General features: G+C 40.4%; 1 protein-coding gene across 1 annotated transcript in view; it reads left to right on the top strand.

Moving 5' to 3' along the window:
• Nucleotides 1-13,079, top strand: part of ARHGAP24 (Rho GTPase activating protein 24) — a 249,498-nt gene that overhangs the window by 61,861 nt on the left and 174,558 nt on the right. The window contains exon 2 of the mRNA XM_079782175.1: nt 836-1,092. The gene's annotated coding sequence lies outside the window, so the exon portion shown is untranslated. The remainder of the gene's footprint in view (nt 1-835; nt 1,093-13,079) is intronic.

Raw genomic sequence — 13,079 nt, 5'->3', positions numbered from 1 at the left:
AAATAGTAATATGTTTCTAGTTCAAGAGCCATGTAACAATATCACTGGTATTGGGTAGAAATGTTAAAGACTTACTGTAACACCTGTCATAGCAACAAGTCTTATAGAAGTAGTCCTTGTTAAGGACTGTGGGATATTATTAACATCCCCTGAAAAGTGACAACTCCCAAGACATAAAAATATCCTGGAAGGTACATGATTGTCTAACCACTGTGCCATACATCTGAAACCAATACAAAACAATATTGAATGTAAACTGCAATTGAAAAATAAAAATAAATAAATAATCAACAACAACAAATATTCTGGAAAATCAGCAAAGAAAAAGATTATACCCTAAGTATATAAATAAATTAAACATTATAGGGAAACTCTCAGTATTAATTTTAAAACAGAGATAAATATTTTCTCTTGGAACAGATTGTTCTTATATTATTAATTGTGTTACTGCTCCCTGCCAGCTCATTTGGGTATTATACAAGGATACAGAGAAAAAAGGTAAACCATTTCCCCTAAGTTAACTAATGTAGTGGAAAGAGCATTGAATTGAGAGTTGTAAAACCCTGTCTCTGTTGTTAGCTATGGCACTAATTAGCTATGTGAGTGACCTTGTTCAAATTATATTTCTCTGGACATCAGTTTCCTTATCTATAAAATGAGGTCATCATGAATAAATTATGTTTAAGACTCCGATGTATTTTCTATGTTTCTCATTGATTTTTATTTTTTACTTTCGAAGTGCTCAATTACTACATTATTTAAGGTATATTTCCTAGTGGTTCTTTTTTTTTCCCCCCTCTCCTCCCTCTGTCTCTTTCTTCAATATATGGGATAGGAGGATATTGTGAAAGTCTGAAGGAAAGGAGGAGGAAGAAAATTAGCTCTAGGAAGAGTTTATAAGCCCCTCTACAAGAAAGCCTGAATACAGCTACCACCGCTTTAAAAGGAATGATTTATGTCCAAACAGCATTTTCCAGACAAGCTCTGTACTTTTTTGCCAACAGAACAAACTTTAAACTGAAGGCAGTAGACAGTTAAACAAGAGTCGGCACTGGGAACAGCTGTGAGTAGACAAGACCAGTTACTTATAAGGTACTGTTTTTTACTCACTGAAATCTCCTTCAGGGGTCATTTGTTTCTGGGCACACGTATTCCGTGGTCATTTGACCTTTTTCCTCCACCTTACCTCTATTCTGAGAGAAAGTACACTCTTTAAGATATCTTAGCTTTTCTGATGACAGTGTTTTGTGATTGTTGATAATTGAAGCTACTAGGATTTTACTTCATTTTGTTACGCTTTGTTTTCAGGAGCCAAATGATCTTTGTTGCTATTTTATTTTAAAGCAGAGTTGAGCTTTGTTCTGCTGCTGCTTCTTGTCATGGGAGGTTTTTGTGCTTATTGTTTGTGTGGGATAAAGAGGGAGATGCTTTAACATTACAGAATGTACAGAATGTTCTTGACTAAAGGGGAGGGATAGATTAATGCATCTTCAACTTGAAGTATAGAACCAATACAGAGCCAATCAGATAAGAGGACTAGGGCAGGGACGCTCCAGGCACTTTAACTGACTCAGTGGAGGCTAACTGACCCCTTCTTAACTTCATGGATCTGACCTGGAAAACATACATTTTTGAATTGGGGTTTTAACCTCTAGTTTGCTTTTATATTTAATTGTTAATTTTAACCCTTCCTTTTATTCCCATTTATGTAAAAAAAAAATGGTAAGCCTGCTTTTTCTTTTTTTAAATGAAGTTTGTCTTATTGAAGCTCATCCACTTAAAAGGAAGTACATTCCTAAGAAGAGTGACATTTGCAATAAGTCTTCAAATCACTGAACTCTGGAGGGGCGCTGGGAGCAAAAAGGGGATAGCCCACAGTGGCAGTGCAGGGGACAGGAGGGACTCCACCCCTGTCATCCAAGGTGCCACTCTTTTCCCAGAGAACCAGATAGCTGATTTATACCATTTGCTGCTGATCAAAAGACAAATAACAGAGACAATTAAGGAGTTCTACATATGTGGCCTTGGCAAGAAAAGTGAAAGCTTACAAGTTTACCACTAAAAATCCAAAAGTTTTAGAAAGAACTTAGTTATTTTGGGATAGTTAACTTTCTGAGATCCACTCTATATTTTGATCTCTCTCTAGAGGGAACTAAATTTAATTCAATGTTTTCTGAATTACTCAGCATTCTCCTTGTGTATACACACTGTGGAACTATTCTATAATGTAATGTACTGTGGGGGCCTATTCTGTGGTATGTAAGGCTATTACTTCTTATGTCACAAGATCACACAATCACAGTGCTTTTCAAAATCCTTGTATTATGTTTATAGGACATTTTTTTTTCTCTTGTGTGCACCATTCATATGGAAGTGTGACTTTGTTGTTGTTGTTGTTGTTTATCAGTGTGGACAGTTTGCATTCCTCGAACAACTCCTTTCAATCTCAACTACCCCTGTATAATTATTATTTATTTTGTGCTGTGCACAAGAAAACCAGAAAAAAAAAGGTTTATAAAATAGTATAGGTGAAATGAGAGACAATAACATTCTCCAAGGGCCCATGAGATTCTTTTATGAGAAAAATGCATGTACCAAAGTGCATAGACACAGCAACATCTATTTTAGGTGCTCAGAAGACTTTTGGTTTGTGTCCAAGTTCTTACTTGTGTTCTGTAGTAGAAGTTGCCATAGATGTGGCTTTGGGAGAAGTAAGGCATTGCTGCATCTAATACAGAAAATCCTGGTTCTTCTCCTTTTTATAAAGTTATTGGAGGTATATGTTAAGGAATCAGTGACTAATCAAGCCCCAAGGGGCAGACTTAATATTAACCAAGTACTAAGTGTTTTATTTTAATCCCATTCACTTCAGGCATGTGCTGTTCACATGCATACGTGGCTGGGAAATCGCATAATAATGCTTTTAGGGAAGGGAAAAAGGAAAAATATTTGTCCTGTAGTCTGTATAATTCCCCTGTATGGAGATTATGCCTTAGGGACAAAAATAATGCAAGGTTAATTTTCTCAATGATATCTTGATTTCTTAAATGGTGTCCTTACTTGTAAGTAATTTCTTTTAAACTGAAAATACTATAAAGCAATTTTATAAACTGTGTACATTGAACTTAGTAGTACCATATAAGTTTCCTTATATTCAATATCTTTTATGTTGTGCATTTCAGAACAAAAGGAATCACTAGCTTCTCAATGATCTTGGTAATGCTGGAAGTCACATTTATTAATCCCATTCTACACAAGAAAAAAAAACTGCATATATTAGACAAATACATGAAACCATAAAGGGATTCCAAGATAATTCTAAGTCCCAACTTTAATTTAATTAGAGTCCGTTGCTAATTACTTGATCATACAGCTTCAGAAATACGTTGTGAGGCCTTTGTGTTAGAGGCCCTTTGGGCTTGTTATTTTTTATTTTACTTACTAGGGGGCTCAGTGCACGAATTCGTGCACCTTGAAAGGAACTATGGGCCGTGAGGCTGTGGTAGGCACAGGGGTGGGTCTCGGCCCATTCTCTGCGCCCCTGTCGGGCCCTCCTGCTGTGGCCCCCATCACCTGTCTGCCAGCATCCCTGCTCCTGCTGCCACCGCTTCCACGCATTGATAGCACTGGCCCTGCTCACACCTGCTGAAAGTGCGAAGCAATTGGGGCCGGCGCCAGCAGTGGGTGCAAGCAGCAGCTGCTGCCCCGATCGCCCCTCAGGAGCAGGAGGAGGTGGAGAAACCCTCAGGGGTGATCAGGGCTGGCAGCCGCTGCTTGTACCCGCTGATGGTGCCGAGCGATCGAGACTGGTGCCAGGCACCGGCAGTGGGTGCGAGTGGCGGCTCCAGCACCGGCAGTTGGTATGAGCAGGGCCATCGCTGGCAGCGGGTGTGAGAGGCAGCTGTTGGCTCCGATCTCCCTGCAGAAGCAGGGCGAGGTGGAGAAGCCCTGAGAGGTGATTGGGGCCAGCAGCCGCCGCTCGCACCCACTGATGGCACCGAGTGATCAGGGCTGGCTCCAGTCGCTGGCAGTGGGTGCGAGAGGGGCCGGTGCCAGCAGCAGGTGCAAGAGCAGGGCAGGACTGAGGCATGCGGGAGCAAAGAATTTTCAGTAACCATCAGAGGCTCGCCCTGAAGACAATGACTGGCGCCCCACCTTGGTTGGTCTGGTGCCCCCGCTCACCTGCTCCACCATCCCACCGCGGCCGATGCCCACCATGTTCTGCGCACACCCACTGGTGGTCAGTGCACGTCATCATAGCGACTGGTTGTTCGGTTGTTCCACTTGTTCCGCCGTTCAGTCTATTTGCATATTAGCCTTTTATTATATAGGATATATATGTTGTTGCTGTTAATCCTCACCAAGGATATTTTACCATTGATTTTTAGAGAGAATGGAAGGGAGGGGCAGAGACAGAGAGAGAGAGAGAAACATCTATGTGAGAGAGACACATCAATTGGTTGCCAGGGCCCAGGATCAAGCCTGCAACTGAGATATGTGTCCTTGACTAGAATCAAACCCGGGACCCTTCTGTCCGCAGGATGATGATCTATCCACTGAGCCAAGCTGGCTAGGGCTTGGCTTAAGTAATTTTTAAAATACACATTTTACATAGTCATTGTAGAAATTATTTCTGGCTGTTAAAGCTTCTTGCGGTGCATATGGCAACTCTGTTTCAAATAATGAATTAGGGACTTTGTTTTGTATGCAACAATAAATTTAGAGTCTACATATGTTTGGAAGTATTATCTATCTAAAAGCTAGAGATTTCACTTATTTTTACTCCCTGTTCTTTCTGTTAAATGGAATAAGAGACAATAAGAGTTATTTTAAAATAAAATCTTATTCCAATTAAAATACAGCTCTTTAGAATTAGAATACAGCTCTTTATATTTTGAGACAATGCAATAAAGTTTTTCTTTACTTGACTGAGTCTTTCAGTTTAATCAAAACTTAATTTTCACACCCATACCTAATTAGCATTTGACATATGAAGGAGCATGTATTTTATAATCAGAACTATACTACCACAGGCCTAAATATAAACTCAGTGCCATTATGAATACACATTGCTTGCTGTTCACAAAATGCTTTTTAAAACTAGAAAATGAAGAAACCACTGAAATAAATTAAAGTCTTTCTTAACACAACCTCACAAGAATTCACCCAAAGCCTCAGAACCTACCCACTTATGAACCAGAATTCAGTGAGCAAGATTTATGGTTTCCCAGGGGCTGTCAAGTTGAGTGCTGGAGGTTGTGGACAGGTGAGAGAAGCTATGGATGTTTCTGAAGGTATTGAACAGGGAAAGATAATTGTGTTGTTCTCATAAAAATCCACATTTAGCACATTTTCAGTTATAACCTCTCAGAAAATATGTTCAAAATGACTCAGGTCTGTCCTTCTATATGAAATGCCTTTGTTTGATGTACTGAATTGGTATTTTGGACAATTTAAGAGGTGATATGATTAAAGACCAAAGTTCTTTTTGTGCATCTAAGTCATGCAATACATTTTTGTTGAATGCAATCCTTAAATTAAAAGGGCATTAACAGCCCTAACCAGTTTGGCTCAGTGGTTAGAGCGTTGGCCTGCAGACTGAAAGGTCCCAGGTTCGATTCTGGTCAAGAGCATGTACCTTGGTTGCGGGCACATCCCCAGTAGGGGGTGTGAGGAGGCAGCTTATCAATGTTTCTCTCTCATTGATGTTTCTAACTCTCTATCCCTCTCCCTTCTTCTCTGTAAAAAATCAATATAATATATTTTTTTAAAAAAGGGGCATTAACAAATAAAATATACTAAAATTATGTGTTTTATACTTCATATTTTATTACTGAAGTGTTTGTTATTACTGAAGTATTAGTTCACTGCTGGGTCATGATAAAACATGAAGACTTCATTAAGCAATGCTACTTAATAAATTATGAAATTGCTATTAGCAAACACAATTTGGAACTGTAAATTGCTATGAAGAAAAAATATCTAGTACCTGCAGTCAATAATAATTTAAAAATTAGAGTTGGAGGACATGAAAGTGTCAGCCTTTTTTTCTGTATTCTTTTATTTGGTATATTTTGCTGAAAGTGTTAAGGAATTTATAATACACTTGCTACAAGCAGGTATTGCTATTATTTTATTTACTAACTAGAGGCCCAGTGCACAAAATTTCGTGCACTGATAGGGTCCCTAGCAGCTGCCAGCCGCCAACCAGGGCCTCCCTCCATTCCCCCAGCTGGCCCCGCACCCTGGTCGAACTCCTGGACAACTCCCGGCCAAGGGGACAATTTGCATACTATGCTTTTATTATATAGGATATTATTTTTTGTTGTTATTTTATTGGTAAAAAAAATAGGGGGAAATTAGAAGAATAAAATTATGGCTGACTCTTAGACAATTTTTTAAAATAGATTTTTATTTATTTCAGAGAGGAAGGGAGAGGGAGATAGAAACATCAATGATGAGAGAGAATCATTGATTTGCTGCTTTCTGCATGCCTTCCATGGGGGTTGGAGCCCGCAACCCAGGCATGTGGCCTGGCCAGAAATTGAACTATGACCTCCTGGTTCATAGGTCGATGCTCAACCACTGAGCTACACTGGCTGGGCTAAGACAAATATGATATTGGTCAATTTGAAATTTTACAGAGTAATTTTTAAAGATTGTATAAGTTATAGAATTCTAGGTAAACACTGATATCTTTCCAAACTAACAAAAAATAAAAATAATCCTAAGGAGCAATTTCCTTTTGCTTTAGCTTCTCTTTCTAACCCACGTTCTTTTGACTATATTTAATACCAAGGTTGTCCTCTGGGGTGCTTCTCTGTAGCACACGCTAGTCCCACAGGGAGGATAGCACTTGTATGTCCATCCCCACACTTGAAAACATTATGAGTAGAACTGAATACAATGGAATTGAAGACAACCTTCCTGCAAACCTCATGTGTAAAATGCCCAACATTACCCATCCTACCTAATAATAGACAAACATGTAAATTGACCATACCTCTGCTACACCCACAGCCAATCAGAGTGAGTATGCAAATTTACCCAACAAAGATGGCAGTTAATTTGCATACACAGGTGCCGAGCAACTGGGGGAGGGTGCGATGCTTGAATCGTCGCCATGGCGATGACACTGTCGTTCTGCCCCACCCCTGGTCTCTCAGGGCCTCTGGGCACTGTGGGAAGGTGGGGCCAGAGCGGAAAGAGGCGGCTCTGGGGCTGGGCCAGAGTGGAAAGGCAGTGCTGGTAGCCAGGGAAAGGGAGGCCCATTCTATCATGAATCTTTGTGCATCGGGCTTCTAGTAAGGGATATAACAACCATGATTATGAAGCGTGACAATATAAGAGGAAAATAAGTTATTGTCACCCATTCCATACTGTAGTGGATTCATTTCCATTGTCAGATTTCTTTCAGTGACTGTGTCTATAATATGGTGTCAATTTTTCTTTTATCTTATTTTTATAAAATTAGCTTAATACTGCATACTTGGATTCTACCTTCTCTCATTTAACATTTTATTGGGAACTTTTTCTATATCATTCAGAACACTTTGGAAAAAATTTACGACTGCATAATAGTCTATTCTATGGCTATAGAGTACATAGTGACACATGTTAAGGATCTACATTGTTTCAGTGTGTTCTGTCAATAATAAAATAAGGAGAACCATTTATTTTCATATGATTTTTTTTCATTTGATTATTTTAGAGCTGTAAATGACTTCGAAATTCACAAGTCCAAACCTCTCTTTTCACAAAGTAAGGAAAATAAGTCCAGAAATATTACTCGTCTAGACCCTAGAATTCCGGCTTTCAGTCTAATGTCTAAATCCATCCAGAAGTAATGACTGGGTGATAAATTTATTCAGGGGCAAGAGGTGAAAGCACAGTTTCCTTCTGTCTGAGTAAGTGGTCAGCCATGTACCCTATTCTCTGAAAATTCCTCAGGGAACGGAAGGTTTCTCATACTAAAGGAAGAACTCAAGATTCCATGCCAAAGTCTTTATTACACAAGGGGTGATAAACATACAGCAGCTATGGGAACACTTAAAACAGCTGTCATTTCATTAATGAGTACTTGCTAAAGCATTTCCTGGGCCACTGTTGTTCATGGAATTTTTTAACAAAATATTTATGAAGATGAAACTAGAACTTGCTTCAGAAATTATATTCTCTTACTTGCATCTTTTGCTTTTCCTCAGTGCACACCCAACGTACAAGCCTCTGCAGCTCTACAAACAAACACTCAACTTTCTTATCCAACCTTTCTCTTCCTGATGCCAAGAAAAATGTGTATTTTTTCTGTCTCTGCTTCCTCACCTCCCTCTGACTCTATAACCCTTTGCCGTTTGGCATTTATTTCTACCATAAAACTGAAAATACCTCTCAGGAGTTGCTAATGATGGCTGAATGAGCTGTGAAATCCAACAGCTCTTTATCCCTGTGCTCATCTTGGCTCCTTCTGTCTTTTACATGGTTTGCTGTCATGTTCTTCTTGTCTTTTGACATTGAGGATCTTATAATAGCGTATGGCTCTTCCTCTACTTCCCTCACTCTCTTTAGAGGGCTCCTGTCTTCCTCCCACCTCATGGTTCTGGTTCTGAGTGTCTGTGTTTGTTTCATTTTTCCCCTTTACACTTTCTTCCTCAGAAGATTGCACCCAGACGCATGGTTTCCACTGAAAGCGCAATCTATAGTTGTGGTTAGCAAGTCCTCTTCTAATTCACACTTTGTGCGAGTTGTCATGAAGGTTCCCTCCCTCTGGATGCACAGCATATGCATCAGAACCTTGGGCTTGGCAGGGAACTGGGCTGCATTTCAGCCCACACTTTATGGCACCACCTTATATAGATGCCATGCCAGCCAGAGCCCCTGTACTATGCTGTCTCGAGTATTCTTGTGCTTTGAACTCAACATCGTTTATGCACTCAAACCAGCCCTTTATCTTTATCTTTTTCCTCACTTCCTGTACACCAGGTTATTACAGTTATTACAGAATTTTAAAATATATATTTCTGGCATTCCTTTTCTCCATTCAATGGCTACCACCTTGCTCAAAATTCCAATGAGTCTTTAGTAGATGGTTAAGGGCTATGGAATTGAATTTTAGGTTGGGCACATTTAACATGTATCATCCTATGCAAGTTACTTAATAATTCTAAACCTCCATTTTTTTTTTACATAAAATCAGGGTACCGGTAATGGTTAACATGTATCAAACCCTTATATGTGCCAGCCCCAATTCTCTGTGCACTTCTAATGCATCCCTTCATTTAGTACTCAAAAAGCAATTTTTTATTAACATTCTTAAAAATATATAATCCAATTAATATTAAATAGACTGGTTTATTTTTTATGAGTTTGATGTGCTTTTTGAAGAAGTCTACACTAAAGTTAAACCCAGGTAATACCAATGACCTTGGTCCAATTGCAAGTGTAGTCAAACAAGGGCAAGTGGGTGTTTTATTTTGTTTTGAGACAAAGGCATCTCCTTTCCCATTAAGAAAGTGGAGCAAGAAAAGTAAAACAAAGAATTTTTTTAATAACTACAAATAGATGATGCAAATAAACACTTCTTTATTCAATGTTTCTATGGGTTTTCTCTATTTTTTTTTTTCTTTCTGACTCAGCCTTGTAGTCATGAAGCAAATAAGTGGAGTGGCTAGGAATCGATCCCAGGTTTTTTGAACAGGCTCTCTGCTTCATTTGCACGCTGCTTTTCTTTGAATTTAAGAACCCATGCAGCAACACAGTCACATTTTAAGTGGGAATACTCCAAAGTAATGAGTACAGGTTTTCAGATGTATGCCAGGACTATTATTTCACTATAATTTGATCCTGGAATAATAGGTTAATTTAGCTTTTCCAAATCAACATGTGCCTGTCCCTTTGAGTAGACAAACTGATCATATGCCTTAGTATCCAATATGGTTTTTTAAAGCTATTATTAGTGTCTGCTCTAATGCTTTTCCCCAGAAACTGCCAAGTTATTTGTGTCACAGAACTTAAGTTCTTTCTTAGCATCAAAGGCTTCTGTGGCTTATTTCATTTCCTTAATCAACTCATTAATTACTTATAAATGGAAGTTGCATAAATCATGACAATAGGGGAGTTGGATGGGATTTCAAAGATATTGCAATTAAGCTTCCTTTTATTCTTAACTAGAGGCCCGGTGCATGAAAATTCATGCACTGGATGGGGGGGTCCCTCAGCCCGGCCTGCCCCCTCTCACAGTCCAGGAGCCTTCAGGGGCTGGAGGCGACCCAGCTATCAGGGGAAGGTGATGCCCTATCACACATCTGCTGCTACCACTGCCGGCAGTGCAAACCTCAGCTGGCCCTGGTTACCTGTGCCTCGGGCTGGCCCTGGGCGGCTGGGCAGCCGCCATCCAAGGCTTGTCTGTGCCTCAGGCCGGCCCTGGGTGGCTGGTGGGCTGAAGGGACTAGGGGACTCTGGAGGCAGGCATGTGGAGCGGCCGGACCCGCCTGGGGGAGGGCCCAGCCATGCCGTGCCTGCTGCCCCAGTGGGGCTGAGGAGACTGGGTGTTGCCATCTTGTGGCTGTGGGCACTGCCATCTTTGAGGGCATGGAAGTTAATTAGCATATTCTCTCTTTATTAGATAGGATGATTCAAACAGTCCAAAGTATGCTTAGTGACTTATCAATGGCCATAGAGCAAGACTACAACATGCTTCCTCTCTATGAACATGTGCCTTACAATGATCCCAGCAACTTGTTGGAATATTCATTGCATTTGATAGTCTCACAATTATAATAGAAATAAAACCTAGTCTTCTCTTTACTTCTCTCTCCATAATTGGAATTCAGTGTGTATATTAGAGATCCATCCTCTTTTTCATTCATAGGAGCTGCTTTTGGTGGAGAAAGCCTTTCAAACACTGTTTGCTTGACTAAATTTCTTCAGCTCCTGAAATGGAAGTATGTGACATACATCACAAATGAAATAATGAAATGTTTAGCATCATCCCCAAAGTGCAACTCCCAATGCTCCACAGTGTTCTTTGAAGTAAAGTAAATCTCTGCATCAGAGATATACTTACACATTTCAAATATATTAACGTTATGTCATGGCAGTTTTATAATGTGAAATACCATATTTCTTATGAACACGCACACACATACACACAGTTATTGGGAGAAAACGTCTTGGGATAATAACTTGATAAGCGTGAACGTTTCCCTTTCTCCCCTCGGGTTTGTAACCTCCTCTGCCACTTTCTCATATAAACATTAGGCTCAGCATTTCTCTGCAGCCTCCCCTTTGTGTTCTTGCCACATGCAGGGGATTTTTCAGCCTAGACTGCTTGCTGGGTCTTGTCCTTGGGAAATCATCACCTCTCCTGGGATGCTCTTCCTGGCTCCATCTCTGTCCCTGGTTCCCACAGTATCTCCCATGGCCCCCATCCCTTTGCATGTTAACTTCTTACTTCAATGGCCCACTCTCCTAGCTCAGCTACATTGTAAGGACAGGGACTTTGTCTTCCATTTTTGTATGACCAGTGCTTATCACAGTGCCTGACACCTGAATGGCCAATTAGAGGACCCAATATTTCTGTAGTCTTATTGTTACAAAAGGGTATGAATCCTGTGTGAAGTGTTCTCACTCAAGGATATGTTAAAGAATTGGTCAACTTTTCAGACTAGACACCTGGTCAGTCATTGGGACGTGAAAGGACAGAGACAAAAAACACAAGCTTACTTTTATTCTCACTTGGTAAAATACTTCAGGTTTCTGCTCTACATATATTTTATGTCATAAATAGAGACCCAATGCATGAAAATTTGTACAAGAGTAGGACTTTCTTCCCCCGGCTGCCAGCACCAGCTTCCTTCCAGCACCCGGGACCTGGGCTTTCCTTCTCTGGCCACTGGCAAGCGCCCGGGACTTGGGCTGCTTCCCTCCGGCCCCGGCTTCGTCCAGAAGGATGTCCGGAATGACGCCTGGAAGAACATCTGGTCTAATTAGCATATTACCCTTTTATTATTATAAATAAAGATGATGAGCATTCTAGTGTTTTATTAAACTTTGCTTCTCTTAGCTTGCTCACATTTGTCAGAGTTTCAGCAGCCCTTCCACATGACAGAAACTTAAGCCACGAGTAAACATCTCAAAATATTTCTTGAATGTCAGCACTGAGTCTGTTCCTTACATTTGCTCAAATCTCATTTATTTTACAAAAAAATACTGCCTTGAAAAGGAATAAGTCAGGAAAAAAAAAGTATTTTGGATTTTTTTTGTTTAAAACAATTTTGAGATTCAAAAGGCTAAACTCCATTAAGCCTCAGAATCTAAAGTTTAAATTACAACAACAGTGACAACAACCAAATAAAACAGATCTCTTTATCCATTGCTAAGAGCAGATAATGACTCTCATGGTAGTGGGGCCAGAGGGGAGAATCAGAGGGAACAAGGTGACCTTGAGCTCCTGCAGGATGACGGGATTCTGAGTAAAGGCCCCACGTACTGCCACCCTTGGCACCACTCCTTGAGCTGCATGTGGGAGACAGAACTGAAGAATTGGATCAGACTGGGGAGATCTAAGAGCATAGGAATCTGTGAATCACTTCCTGTGTGAAGTGCATGAAGGCTAAAAAACTCAGAATCATTTTTTAGTGCTGCTCTGCTTGATGGCAGGTCCTTAGAAATGGGTATCCAGGCATACATGTCCAAAACGGCCTCCCCACCTATCCCCATGCCCTGCGTGCAGCCAAGAGGGGAAGAGAAGGGACAGTGAGAGCCAAACCTGGAGGAGGTTGGAGTCATGGCAAGGAAGACTTAGTCTCTGGGTCTGTGGACTGCTGTCCAAGAACAGAAGTGAAGGGGAAACAGCATCTCAGAGATGCCCATGTGTGGAAGATGATGACTATGAAACGAATTCCCACTTTCCCCCATCCAAGACATGGAACCTTGGAGATCCCCGAGGTTATATAGTCCCAGGAAAGTGGAGACACTGGTTTAACCAAGATTAAGTTTTTGCCATTTTTGCCATCAAACAGTATTTAAAAAAAAAAAAATAAGACAGTTACATTTTATATACTGGATTTTGCAGACCAATA

The sequence above is a fragment of the Cnephaeus nilssonii genome (genome assembly GCF_951640355.1).
Source record: "Cnephaeus nilssonii genome assembly, chromosome: 1".
In the NCBI taxonomy this organism is placed as follows: Eukaryota; Metazoa; Chordata; class Mammalia; order Chiroptera; family Vespertilionidae; genus Cnephaeus; species Cnephaeus nilssonii.
Note: the sequence above shows the minus strand (reverse complement) of the source record. Positions and strands in the feature narration are given on the sequence as shown.